We start from the raw sequence: 13,606 nt of genomic DNA on the forward strand, positions 1-13,606 counted from the left end.
CAATCACATCACCAATCACTCTTCGAATAGAAACAAGCCTGGTCTTTCCAATCTTTCCTCAGAAGACAACTTACTCAATCTAGGTATCAATCTCTTAAACCTCCTCTGAACTGCTTCCAATGCATTTACATCCTTCCTTAAATGAGGAGACCCAAACTACACAAAAAGTTTTTGTGATGGAGTCTCACCACTGCCCTGTATAACTGAAAGAAGTTTCACAACACCAGATTAAAGTCCAACTGTTTTATTTGGAATCTCGAGCTTTCAGGGTGATGCACCTTCATCGGGTGAGAAGGAGTAGCGCTCCAAAAGCTCATGATTCGAAATAAATCTGTTGGACTTTAACCTGGTGCTGTGCGACTTCTTATTGTGCCCACCCCAGTCCAATGCTGGCATCTCCACATCATGACTGTATAACTGAAGCATAACATCCTTTCTTTGATGCTCAGTCCTTCACAAAATAAAGGCAAGCGTTCCATCAGCCTTCTTAATGACTTCTATTTCTGCAGATTAACTAGAACACCTACATCCCCCTGCATCTCACAGTTGAGCAGTTCTTCTCTCTTAAGCAATACCCTGCTTTGTAAGACTCTGTTTTAAGTAATACGCTGTTTGTTTAATTCTGCTTTTCTTTCTTTCCTGCCAAAGTCAATGACTTCACATTTTCCCACATTATATTCCATTTGTTAGATCATTGCCTACTCACTTAACCTATCTATAGCCATCCACAAGCTCCTTACTTCTCTTCACAACATACTTTCCTCTCTCCCTTTGTGTCATCTGCAAATTTAGTTACCATGCCTTTGCTCCCCTCATCTAGCCATTGATGTGAATTTTGAAGCCCCAGTACAGACCTCTGCGGGACTTCACTCGTCACATGCCTCCAACTAGATAATGACCCATTTATACATGCTCTTTTTGCCAGCCAGTTAATCTTCTATCTGTGCAAATATGTTAGCCCTACACTACAAGCTTTCATTTTCCACCATAACCTTTAATATGGCACCTTATCAAATGTCTTTTGGAAATCCAAGCACAGTACATCTGCAGACTCCACTTTATCCACAGTGAATTTTTTGATTTGATCCATTATTGTCACATGTATTGTATACAGTGAAAAGTATTGTTTCTTGTACACTATACAAACAAAATATACTGTTAATAGAGTACATAGGAGAGATGGAGAGGAGAATGTGAAGGATGTAGTGTTACAGTCACAGATAGGGTGTTGAGAAAGGTCAACTTGATATAAGATAGGCCTATTCAAAAGTCTGATGGCAGCAGGGAAGAAGAAACTAATCTTGAGTCAGTTGGCACATGACCCCAGTCTTCTGTATCTTTTTCCCAATAGAATAAAAAGTTTTAAGTTTAATTATTAGTGTCACAGGTAGGCTTATATTAAAACCCTGCAATGAAGTTACTGTGAAAATCCCCTCGTCGCCGCACACTGGCACCTGCTCAGGTGCACTGAAGGACAATTTAACAAGGCCAATGCATCTGACCAGCACTTCTTTTGGAATGTGGGAGGAAACCAGGGCACCCGGAGGAAACCCACGCAGACAATGTGCAAACTCCACACAGACAATAACCCAAGTGGGAATTGAACCCAGGCCCCTGGCGCTGTGAGGCAGCAGTGCTAACCACTGTGCCATCGTGCTGCCCGAAACGAAATGGAAGAGAGTATGTCCGGAGTGCTTGATTATGCTGGCTGCTTTACCAAGGCAGTGGGTTGGCTTGCGTAATGGACTGGGTTACTTGCATGTTATTCTTTCAAAAATCGCCAATAATTTGCTTAAACATGTGCTGAAATCTTGCTGGTGTTCACACCGGTGGGATCGTAAGATCCTGCCGACACCGCACCACTGCTGCGGGTTTCCAACTGCGACCAGCTGAGAACTTGGTAAGGCACCAGCAGAAAAGGGGAAGCAATGACGGCTCAGATGGACTGCATGTGCAACCCTTGTTCCCTGCAAATGGAATGTTTGCAGCCTGCATAAAGCACGCAGCGTGGAAGGTCACAGAGCAATCTCCCTGCTGACGGAAAATGGCAAAAGTCGTCCGAGGTATTGGTTACACAACCCACAAGCGAGTACCTCTGTGGGCGGTATTAGGGAACAAGTCCTAGGCAACAAGATGAGACCTCTGCTTAGTTTGATAAAATGGCCATGATTGCATATGAAACCAAAGGCAAAATTGTTTTAACGTTTCATTCCCACCTATAAATAGCAAACAACAATTAACAAACCACGTTTAATCAGATCATCATTATTCTCAATATATGATTTTAACTCCTCAGAATTATTAGCCATGCATTAAGCTACTGAGCTGCTGGTATTGTGCGCAGAATTTCAACGAGGATCTGTGACATATAATTAAAGATCTTTTCTGATTTATCATTTTAATTAAAAATCTTTTGAAGCATTCAAATAGATTGCATTTATTTCCCAACCCAACGTCTCACTGTTCTGTAATGGCTCAGCCTACTGATGCTTGCAATTAGGTTTACACCACTCTGCTCTAATACGCACCTTCAAGCACTTTTAACCCGTTGCCTTCTCATGTCTACTCACATCAATAAACTGTCAGCCACTGATATTTCTGAGCCCATGCAATTTAGAACCATCAATTTCTGTCAATAAAATAAAATGAAACAAAACTACTGCATCAACTTCTGTAAATACGGCTAAAACAAAACTGTTGCACGATACCCCTCAAAGTGGCAAGCACGGAAAGCAAACATTCTGTTAAGACAATTGGATTTACCTCTTTTATTGCTGCTGACAGGTTAGCTCCTCCAGATTACCCGAAAGCAATTTGCCCTGTATTTTGGAGAACATTCTACTCTCATTGAGAACACCATTCGCAAAAATAGCGTTGTCAGTCACCCTTCTCACTGCTGGTTTCCGGAACTTGCTACCTACAAAATGGTCGCCATAATTCCCTACACGAGTTCATATGAAGCTGACGTCAAATGTATTCAAGAGGCAGCTAAATATAGCACTTGGGGGTTAATGGGATCAAAGGTTATGCGGGAAAAAGCAGGATTATACTATTGAGTTGGACAATCAGCTACAATCGTAATGAATGACGGAGCAGGCTCAAAGGGCCTAATAGCCTCCTCCTGCTCCTATCTTCTATGTTTCCATGAAGCAGAGGGCAGATTGGCTTGCTTCCTCACCTTATATCCAATGTAGGTTAAACGTTTTTGATGTCTTGTGAGCTATGATCATTCCTATTTTACTCTGGCAGAGGCCAAACAGGCTCTCTTGGCAACCAATGAATGTAGTCATTTTTCAGAATCAGTTTCCCATTTAAAAAAATGTTTACATAATGCGATCATGCCAATTTGAAGATTAACACTATTGATTCAATTAAAGTGGTCAGAATCAATTTCCAGCTGGTGAACTCTGTCTCATTTTGGGAATTTCTGATCAGGCTTTCACCGCAGGAGCGATTTTGAAGTGGAAAACAGTTGCAGCATGGAAGGAGGCCATTCAGCCATTGCCTCCATGCTGGCTGGCTCACTGTGAGACCGAAGCAGCTATTCTTACTCCTCAGTCCCGTCCACGTAGCCCTGCAACATCCTTTCTTCCCAGATGGTTATCCAATTCCCTTTCCCAAAGCCATGTTCGAATCTGCCTCCACCAGACTCTAAGGAGATGCATTCCAGATCTCTCACTGCATCAAAATGTATTCCCTCTTGTCACCATTTAGATCTTTCACTCACTTTATATCGGTGTCCTTTGCTTCATGAACCTTCAACCAATTGAGACCCCTCATAATTTGGATGAAAGCTGATTACTACGGTAGATTACTTCTTAGATTACTTTGGTAACCACATTTCAGAAGTACTTCAGATTCAGTAAAGCATCCTTAAGTTATGGGAAACACTAAATAATTGTTCTTGAAGGTCAGGTAAACCAGTTAGAATCACAGGGTAGGGTTTTATGGCCTCGCACATCCCCAAACTAAAAAATCCCATCCAAGGTCAATGGGCCTTCCCATTATCTGCCCCTCACCCGCTCCGATTCCCGTGATGGGAGGGGTGTAAAATTCCAACCATAGAATCTCTACAGTGCAGAAGGAGCCCATTCAGCCCATCGAGGTTGCACTGACAACAATCCCACCCGATCCCTGTAACGCCATGTATTTACTCTGCCAGTCCCCCTGACACTAATGGGCAATGTAGCATGGCCAATCTACCTAACCTGCACATCTTTGGACTGTGGGAGAAAATTGAAGCACCTGGCGGAAACCCACGCAGACATGGGAACAGCATGCAAACTCCACACAGACAGTGACCCAAGGGCGGAATCGACCCCAGCTCCCTGGCGCTGTGAGGCAGCAGTGCTAACCACTGTGCCACCGTGCCATTCAGAATATCTAAAACACTCGTCCTGTGCTTCATGGCATCAACAAATTCCATTCCAATTCTCCGGCCAAAGCCGGACCCTTTGTCTGTTGATGCTTTACCAGGAGCCACTTCTCCTCTTTGTTAGTGGCAGCTTGCCACTGCCTTCCACTCTTGGGGGCAGGACAAGAAGGCTGGGCCTGTGTCAACCTCAGCCAAAATAGGAGACAGGCCCATGTTCCTGGCATCATTCAGTACCACTCCCTAGCCATCTCAGGTAACCAGCCTCCACCAACAAGAACACAAAAGTGTTCAGGAGTCAAAGAATGCTTTAAAGTGATTTGCAAAGTCAGATATGGGGGACAAACCCTTCTGGCATAGCGAATGGTTGAGCACTGCCTGGATGTCTGCTGGAGGCAGATTCATGCGAGGCATTCAAAGGAACATTAGATATTTATTTGAATAGATGCAAGAACAGCTTCTTCTCTGTTGCTGTCAGACTTTTGAATAGACCTATCTTAAATTAAGTTGATCTTTCTCTACACCCTAGCTATGACTGTAACATGACATTCTGCACCCTCTCCTTTCCTTCTCTATGAACGGTACGCTTTGTCTGTAAAGCATGCAAGAAACAATACTTTTCGCTGTATACTAATATATGTGACAATAATAAATCAGATCGAAAGGTTTATTATTTATATTTATTGGTCACAAGTAAGGCTTACATTAACACTGCAATGAAGTTACTGTGAAATTCTCCTGGTCACCACACTCCGGCACCTGTTCAGGTCAATGCGCCTAACGAGGAGGCAGGAGAATGGCACCTATGGAGAACCAGTGTAGACATGATAGGCTGAATGGCCTCCATCTGTGTCGTAACAATTCTGGAGTTCTGTAAAAAGGTTACAAAGTTCAAAGTTTGGGCTCAGAACCTGGACTCAAAACCTTAGGTCAGGATTTGAAGTTAAAGTTTGCCTAGAAATAAGGATTGACTATCCTTCGTTACCTTCCTCCAATCTCCCTTTTCATATCAAAACCTTTTACCCGTGAGACCACATTGCACTGAAGTTTAATCCTTGTTTCTTCTGATTCTAGCAACGTCTACGCTCGAACATCTCCTCCTGAAATCCACACATTATATTATATCCCACTTCAATGCATCATTTCTCTCAGGATTTACTTCTTACTTCAACAAACTGAACTCACACTGGTAGTACTTGTACACTGGGATGCTCGATTTAGTTTAACTTCCCTTCACGCTCACTAGCAGTGCTGTCTTGTACTTTGGACTTTGAACATTCATCTTGACTTCTCAATAAAGAAAGGGACTCAACAGGGTCGATTATATGACTTCCCTGATGGTCTAGTGGTTAGGATTCGGCGTTCTCACTGTCGAGGCCTGGGTTCGATTCCCAATCAGGGAAAACAAATTTGTAGGCGGCACGGTGGCACAGTGGTTAGCTTTGGTGCCTCACAGCGCCAGGGATCTGGATTTGATTCCCAGCTTGGGTCACTGTCTGTGTGGAGTTTGCACATTCTCCCGGGGTCTGTATGGGTTTCCACCTGAGTGTTCCGATTTCCTCCAACACTCCAAAGACGCACGGGTTAAGTCGATTGGCCATGTTAATTTGAATCTAGTGTCAGGGGAATAGCAGGGTATATGTGTGAGGTTACTGGAATCGGGCCGGGGTGGGATTATGGTCAGTGCAGGTTCGATGGGCCGAATGGCCTCCTTCTGCACTGTAGGGATTTTATGATTCTATGTTTGTGCAACTGCTGTGTCCAAACAATTTTAAGGTAATTGGCAAAAGAATTAGAATCAGAGGCGTTGTGGTACTATCGCTGAGTAATCCAGAGAACCAGGATAGCACTCAGAGCACCTGGGTTCAAATCCCACCATGGCAGATGGTGGAATTTGAATTCAATAAAAAACCTGGAATGAAAACTCTAATTATGATCACGAAACTACTGTTGATTGACATAAAAAACCATTTGGTTCACTAATGTGAGTCATAGATAAGCTAGCTAGTCAACATCTTTTCACAAATGGTTGGGGAATCGAAAACTAGAGGGTATAGGTTTAAGGTGAGAGCGGAGGGTCCAGAGAGGCAATTTTTTTCACACAAAGGGTGGTGAGTGTCTGGAACGAGCCACCAGAGGTAGTAGTAGAGGCGGGTACAATTTTGTCTTTTAAAAAGCATTTAGACAGTTACATGGATAATAAGTGTACAGAGGGATGTAGGCCAAATACAGGCAATTGGGACTAGCTTAGTGGTAAAAATTGGGTGGCATGGGCAAGGCCGAAGGGCCTGTTTCCATGCTGAAATCTCTATGAATCTATGTCCTTTAGGGAGGGAGATCTGCTGTCCTTATCTGGTCTGGCCTAATGTCACTCCAGACCCACAGGTTGACTCTCAAACGGCCTCTGTAATGGAGGGCAGTTAGGGATGGGCAATAAATGCTGGACCAGCCAGCGATGTCCACATCTTATAAATTAATTTTTTAAAATGAGGCATTTACTTTCAGCACCGCATTCTAACAATTGGGAATGTGCCACCTGAACAAATGGTAAAAGCAGATTCTGTAGTCACTTTCAAAAGGGAGATGAGTAAAATCTTGAAAAGAGAAACTGGCAGAGCTATGTGGAAAGGAAAGTGCATGGGACAATTTGGGTTGCTCTTGCGAAGAGCTGGCACAGATACAATGGGCCAAGTGGCTTCTAACTGCACTGTAAGATTCAACGGGCCAGATTTTGACCACAATAGAGACGCTTTCCAAAATTTCTAAACTTTTGTTGCTGGAGCTTGCCCCTTTTCATGGGGGAGGGAGTCAAGCCAGCATTCACACATGCACGATTCATGGAGGCAACTGGCCCTTTAAGTCACTGGCTGCGCCCCCACTGAAGTGGGATTTTGGAAGGCCATGTGTGTGAAACACTGATTGTGCTGGTTACACCAAACAAGAGGTGGTCTAAACTTGGTGTACTCATTTGGAAAGCCAGGGTGCTTCCTTGGAGAGTAATGTACCTCTTTGAATACGGTCCAGGACACATTTGAGAGAAGTAAGGCACCCTTTGGGATTATTAAAACTGAACATGATCATGCACTTTTTACGCACAAACTGTCAGACTGTCAAAGAACTATCCAGCTGTCAAAGAACTGTTAAAGACTTGTCCACGCTATAAAGGAAGCATACAGCTGCTAATGAATTATTAACAACTTTCGAGCTGTCAAGGAACTGTCCAGTTGTCAAAGAACTGTTAAAGAGCTGTCTAGCTGTCAAAGCTGTCCAGAAAATGTTGAAGTCATCAAGAGCTCATCCAAGGATACTAAATGAGTTGGCATGGAGGGGTTAAAGCAAAAGTGGTAGGTGCATAGAATTGCATGAATCATCATTAAGTTGTCATAGGTGATATGGGGCAATAAACAGTGCGCAGAAGGATATGGATCAGGGTATGGAAAAATATGGTGGTCAGAGGGGCCTAGTTTGGCATTGGGGAATGTGAGCAACCATGGGGTTTAGATGGGGGCATTGGTTGGAATAGGGGGTGTCAGGAGCCCTGGGGGTTGACTGGGGCAATGGGTTGATGTAGGTTGGTTTGGATGGGGCTTAGGGAGCGTGTGGGTTCATGACAGGGGCCGAGATCTGGAGGGCTGTTGCTTGTTTAATATAATTTTTATTTATTTAAACACAGTGCCTGGGCATTGAGGCTGGCATTGAACCCAGCCAGCGTCCACACCCACCAGTCTCCATATCGCGGAGCCACTCGCCCCGGTTCCTCTTTCAGACTGACTCCTGCCATCTGCCCCCCATCCCCTCCCCACCCAAATAAAAATGCAATCTACAGGTAGAGATTTTTAAAGGCCCAGAATAAGTCTCAACCCTGTGGACATGATTCGGGGAAATAAATCCGGGCCTATGATTCCATGTGATAGTGAAGTACCTATGTATCACATACAACTAAATGACCACTGCGACACGTGTTATCTATATGTAAAACTATGCTGCGGTCGCGTATGGTGTGGGAGACTTTAATGTCTTACACTATTTATTTTTCAGTCTTTGTGTTGAAGCACGAGCCATGATGATTAGTGCCAGGGTAATAAAATTGTTGTGTTTTATTGGTTGCATCAGGTAAATGTGTGTCTTTGATTTGGTTGCTGCAGATCTATTATGCAACCTAGATATAGATGTGTTTTGGTTAAGGAGTAAATGTCCCCAGAAGTATATTTAACTTTGGACTGTTGCTCTTCGAACAATACTGTGCATGCCTTTCTCCCTCATGGTAATGTTTTCTTCTTTCTTGTCGAGATAACCAGAATGACAAGCAGAATGCAATTATTTCACAATGGGGGCAGACTGCAGGCGGAGAGGGAGGTGGGTTTTATGGAGCCCACAAGAGCACAAAATGTGATGTGTGGGCTGACTGAATTAGTTGGGATGTGAAATCTCCATTTCTGAAGGCAGTTTCAGATAGAATAAAGAACAAAGAAAATTATAGCACAGGAACAGGCTCTTTGGCCCTCCAAGCCAGCATTAATCCTGCTGCCCTACTTAACTAAAACCCCCTACCCTCCCGGGTCCCTCTATTCCTATCTCATTCATGTACTTGTTAAGACGCCCCTTAAATGCAGTGACAAAGTTAGTGGTGCGTTTGCCAATGTGTTGAACACCACACCTGCCTGTTGTTGGGGTCATACTTGGAGCATACTTGCACGCCATGAATTCTCATTTGCGTGATGAAGTCCTTAATAAAGTCCTACCCTCGAGATAAAGTTAGCCATGCACGAGAAACTCAATGCACCCAGTTCTTGATTTTTGAAAGGTGGCATCCACTCGTCAACTTTGTGCATTGATGAGTAAGGCCAGTGGTTTTCATTGTTCAACTGCTTGGCACTAGGGAGAGGAGCCAGTGTTTATGCTCCACATAACGCTCTGCATCTAAACCTCTTAGAACATAGAACATTACAGCGCAGTACAGGCCCTTTGGTCCTCGATGTTGCGCCAACCAGTGGAACCAATCTAATGATCCTCTAACCTAAACTATTCCAATATTATACATATGCCTATCCAATGACCATCTGATTGCCCTTAAAGTTGGTGGGTCCACTACTGCTGCAGGCAGGGCATTCCACACCCTTACTACCCTCTGAGTAAAGAACCTACCTCTGACATCCGTCCTATATTTATCACTCCTCAATTTAAAGCTATGTCCCCTCGTGTTAGCCATCACCATCCAAGGAAAAAGGCTCTCACTGTCCACCCTATCTAATCCTCTGATCATCTTGTATGCCTCAATTAAGTCACCAACTGGCATTATCTTCTATTCCTTTCTCTCCCATCTATGTATTTGGTTTCCCAATGGCAACAACTTGTATTTATACCGCACCTTAAACAGTAGAATATCCCAACACACTTCACAGGAGTAATGTAAGCAAAAATCGGCACTGAATCACACAAGGTGAGATTAGAATAGACCATAGAATCATAGAATCCATAGAGTACAGGAGCAGGCCATTCAGTCCACTGAGTCTGCACTGACTGTCTGACAGAGCATCTTACTCAGGCTCTTCACCCTTTCCCCCATAACCCCAGGTATTTACCCCATTGATTCACCCTCACCTATAATTCCTGGGACACCAAGAGAAAATGCAGCATGGCCAATCCGCCTAACCTGCACAGCTTTAGATTGTAGGAGGAAAGCAGAATACCATGAGGAAAGCCATACAGACACAGGGAGAACGTGCAAACTCCACACAGACAGTGACCCAAGCTAGGAATAGAACCTGGTATTATAAGGTAGCAGTGCTAACCACTGTGCAACCATGCTGCCCCAAAGATGTCCCAAAGTTTGGTCAAAGATGGAAGTTTTAAGAAATGTTGAAGGCAGAAGGAGAGATGGACAGAGTGGTTAAGATGGCATTCAGTATGTTTGGTTTCATTGGTCAGAACATTGAATACAGGAGTTGGGATGTCTTGGTTGAAGTTGTACAAGACATTGGTAAGGCCACACTTGGAATTCTGTGTACAGTTCTGGTCACTCTATTATAGAAAGGATATTATTAGACTAGAAAGAGTGCAGAAAAGATTCACCAGGATGCTACCAGGACTTAATGGTTTGAGTTATAAGGAGAAGCTGGATAGACTGGGACTTTTTTCTCTGGAGCGTAGAAGGCTGAGGGGTGATTTTATAGAGGTCTGTAAAATAATGAAGTGCACAGGTCAGCTAGATATTCGGTATCTTTTCCCAAAGTTAGGGGAGTCTAAAATTAGAGGGCATAGGTTTAAGATGAAAGGGAAGAGATACAAAAAGGTCCAGAGGGGCAATCTTTTCATGCAGAGGGTGGTGAGTGTCTGGAACGAACTGCCAGAGGTAATAGTAGAGTTGGGTACAATTTTGTCTTTTAAAAAACGTTTAGATAGTTACATGACAGTAAAAAGTGTATAGAAGGATATGGGCGAAATGCAGGCAATTGGGACTATCTTAGGGGTTTAAAAAGTGGGCAGCATGGACAAGTTGGGCCGAAGAGCCTATTTCCCTGCTGTAAACCCCTATCACTCTATGAGTGGAGAGTTTTACAAAGGAAATTCCAACCTCGCTAGCCGAAGACACAGTCTCCAGTAATAGAGCAACTAAATTTGTGAAAACTAGATGAATGCAGACATTTAGGGGTTTGGGAGGTAGGTAATGAGGTTGGAAGAGATTGCAGAGATCAGGAGGGATGAAGTCATGATGGGATTTCTAAACCAAGGATGGGAATTTTAAAATTGAGACATTACTTAACCAAGAGTCAGAGCAGGATTCTGGAATGAATCTAAACTATTTGACTAATCAACACCATATGGTAGTGAGCTCCACATTCCTTCCACTCTCTGGGTTTCAGAAAGTAGTCTGATTCAAAGTAGGCAATAAAAATAAATAGTCAGAACTCAACACTTTACTTAATTACACAAAAGAAGTGCCTAATGGACATGAATGTGATTAAATGACCAATGCACACTTGAGTCAAAAAAAGCAGCAAGCTGATTTCTGGAACTCTTCCAATACGCTGCAGGTTTGGACTATTTTCTCAGACTATGGGCAGGATTCGGCTTCTGAAATTATAACTATTTACTTGCTTCTTTTGGTAATGAACTTTTATATGCACCTTTAACTGAAACAGCATTGCCCTGCCAATTGCAATAAGTTTATCTGTTACCCAACTGTTAAGCTGAACAGTCCATACTTCTAACAATGTCAATGGGCGACACAGTGCCAGAGACCCATCGTTTGATTCCTGGCTTGGGTCACTGTGCAGAGTCTGCACATTGTCCCCATGTCTGCGTGGGTTTTCCTCCAGGTGCTCCGGTTTCCTCCCATAATCCAAAGATGTGCCGGTTACATGCTTTGGCCATGCTAAATTCTCCCTCAGTGTACCCAAACAGGGACTGGAGTGTGGCTACTAGGGGACTTTCACAGTAACTTCATTGCTGCTGTGTTAATGTAAGCCTACTTGTGGCTAATAAATAAATGCTTGACTGGCATTACAATGTTCACAAGAGGTGACATCCTGACCAGGAGCTGTTCTATTCAGCAAACTGCATCCTATGTAAGTTATGCAGGATTGTGAAAGTGTTCTAGTGTAAAATCCTCATTTAGGGCAGAATTTTCCCATCCCACTGCAGTGAACAGAGATTTGCCTTGATGCTAAATTCTCCGTCTTCGCTGCAGTCAAGGTGCGGCGCGAACGGGCAGTAAGATCGCGCCTTGAAATTTTCTGGCCACGCTCTTGCCAAAATCGTAAAATCCCGTCCAAGTCAATGGACCTTTGCACGGTCTGTCATCCCGTCTGCTACAATTCCCATGCCGGTCAGGATGAGAAAATTCCCCGCTAAACTTTTCAAAGTGGCTTTCTGCACGGACTTATAAAAAATGCCCTGAAATACTCGCATTTAATATAGCACTCTTCACATTTCAAAGCACTTTATAGACAATGAAGTCCTTTTGAAGTGCAGTCACTGTCGTAGCGTAGGAAACTCAGTAGTTACTTTACACATAGCAAGCTCCCAGGACGGCAAAATGATTACAACCACATAATTGATTTTGGTGGTTTGATTGAGGGACAAATATTGGCCAGGACACTGGAGAGAGCTCCTCTGATTTCCTTCGAAATAGTACATGGAAACAAGGAGCAGGTGCAGGCCGCTTGGTCCCTGAAGCCTGTCCTGACATTTAATAAAATCATGGCTGATCTGATTGTAACCCCAGATCTGCATCCTGCCTACCCCGATAACTCCCCATTCCCCAGCTTACCAAGAATTATCCCTCTCTCCACTCACACTGTAAAGACTCGAGTACCTGCAAAGACTCTCATTCGCACCATTTTTCACATTCCAACCTCTAATTATCTTGCATTTGTGCCTTTGCCTATATGTGCCGTGTTTGTGAACCCACCTCCACTCACCTGATGAAGGAGCAGCACTCCAAAAGCTTGTGATTCCAAATAAACGTGTTGGACTTTAACCTGGTGTTGCGAGACTTCTTACTGTGCCCATCCCAGTCCAACGCTGGCATCTCCATATCATAGGTGCCAAGAATCGCTTCACCTCTTCCTGAAGAATATTCAAAGACTCTGTTTCCACTGCCTTCTCAGGATGTGCAATGGGATTTTTTGCATACATCTAAACAGGCCCATGGGGCCGCAGTCATGTCTGTCTTGTCCAGTATAAACAGTATAGTATTACAGGGTTGAAAGCTACAAATGCTGTTAAGGTGGCTGTAGCACATTCACATGACTTTTGGCGTTTGAACTGTAGACAGTAGAATCTGCAGCCAATATTTCCCTGAGCGAAGGAATATCACAGCCACTTGTGAGATTCACACTGTGCATTGTTTAAGGATGCAACACTTTCATCACCATCGCCTTTGTCACCATGTTTGATGATTACTCTGCAACACTCCCTCTGACCTTGGTGGTTCTGTTTGAGTTGATTGCAGTGGCGTGGGTCTATGGAGCTGATAAGTTTATAGATGACGTCCATGCTATGACTAATATCCAAGTACATTACATCAACAGCATTACTCTCATCAACCCTTTCCATTACCTCATTAAACAATTCCAGCAACTTAGTTAAGCAGAACATTCCCTTAAGAAATCTGTGTTGAGTTTTCTATAATTAGCCCGTATTTGCCAAGTGACTACAAATTTGATCCCAAATTATTGTTTCTGGAATCTTCCTCAACATTCCTGCATTTATGAATTGGACCATTGAGTA

The 13,606-nt window shown here is 43.5% G+C and overlaps 1 protein-coding gene and 1 non-coding gene across 2 annotated transcripts in view; one reads left to right on the top strand and one right to left on the bottom strand.

The window, feature by feature from the left end:
- Positions 1 to 13,606, bottom strand: part of gabrb3 (gamma-aminobutyric acid type A receptor subunit beta3) — a 319,041-nt gene that overhangs the window by 181,005 nt on the left and 124,430 nt on the right. The gene's annotated exons all lie outside the window — the stretch shown is intronic.
- Positions 5,704 to 5,775, top strand: trnae-cuc (transfer RNA glutamic acid (anticodon CUC)). Its single transcript has one exon. It is a non-coding gene; the product is annotated as a tRNA-Glu (tRNA).

Source organism: Carcharhinus amblyrhynchos, chromosome 10 (genome assembly GCF_965287045.1).
Source record: "Carcharhinus amblyrhynchos chromosome 10, sCarAmb.v2.hapA, whole genome shotgun sequence".
NCBI lineage: Eukaryota > Metazoa > Chordata > Chondrichthyes > Carcharhiniformes > Carcharhinidae > Carcharhinus > Carcharhinus amblyrhynchos.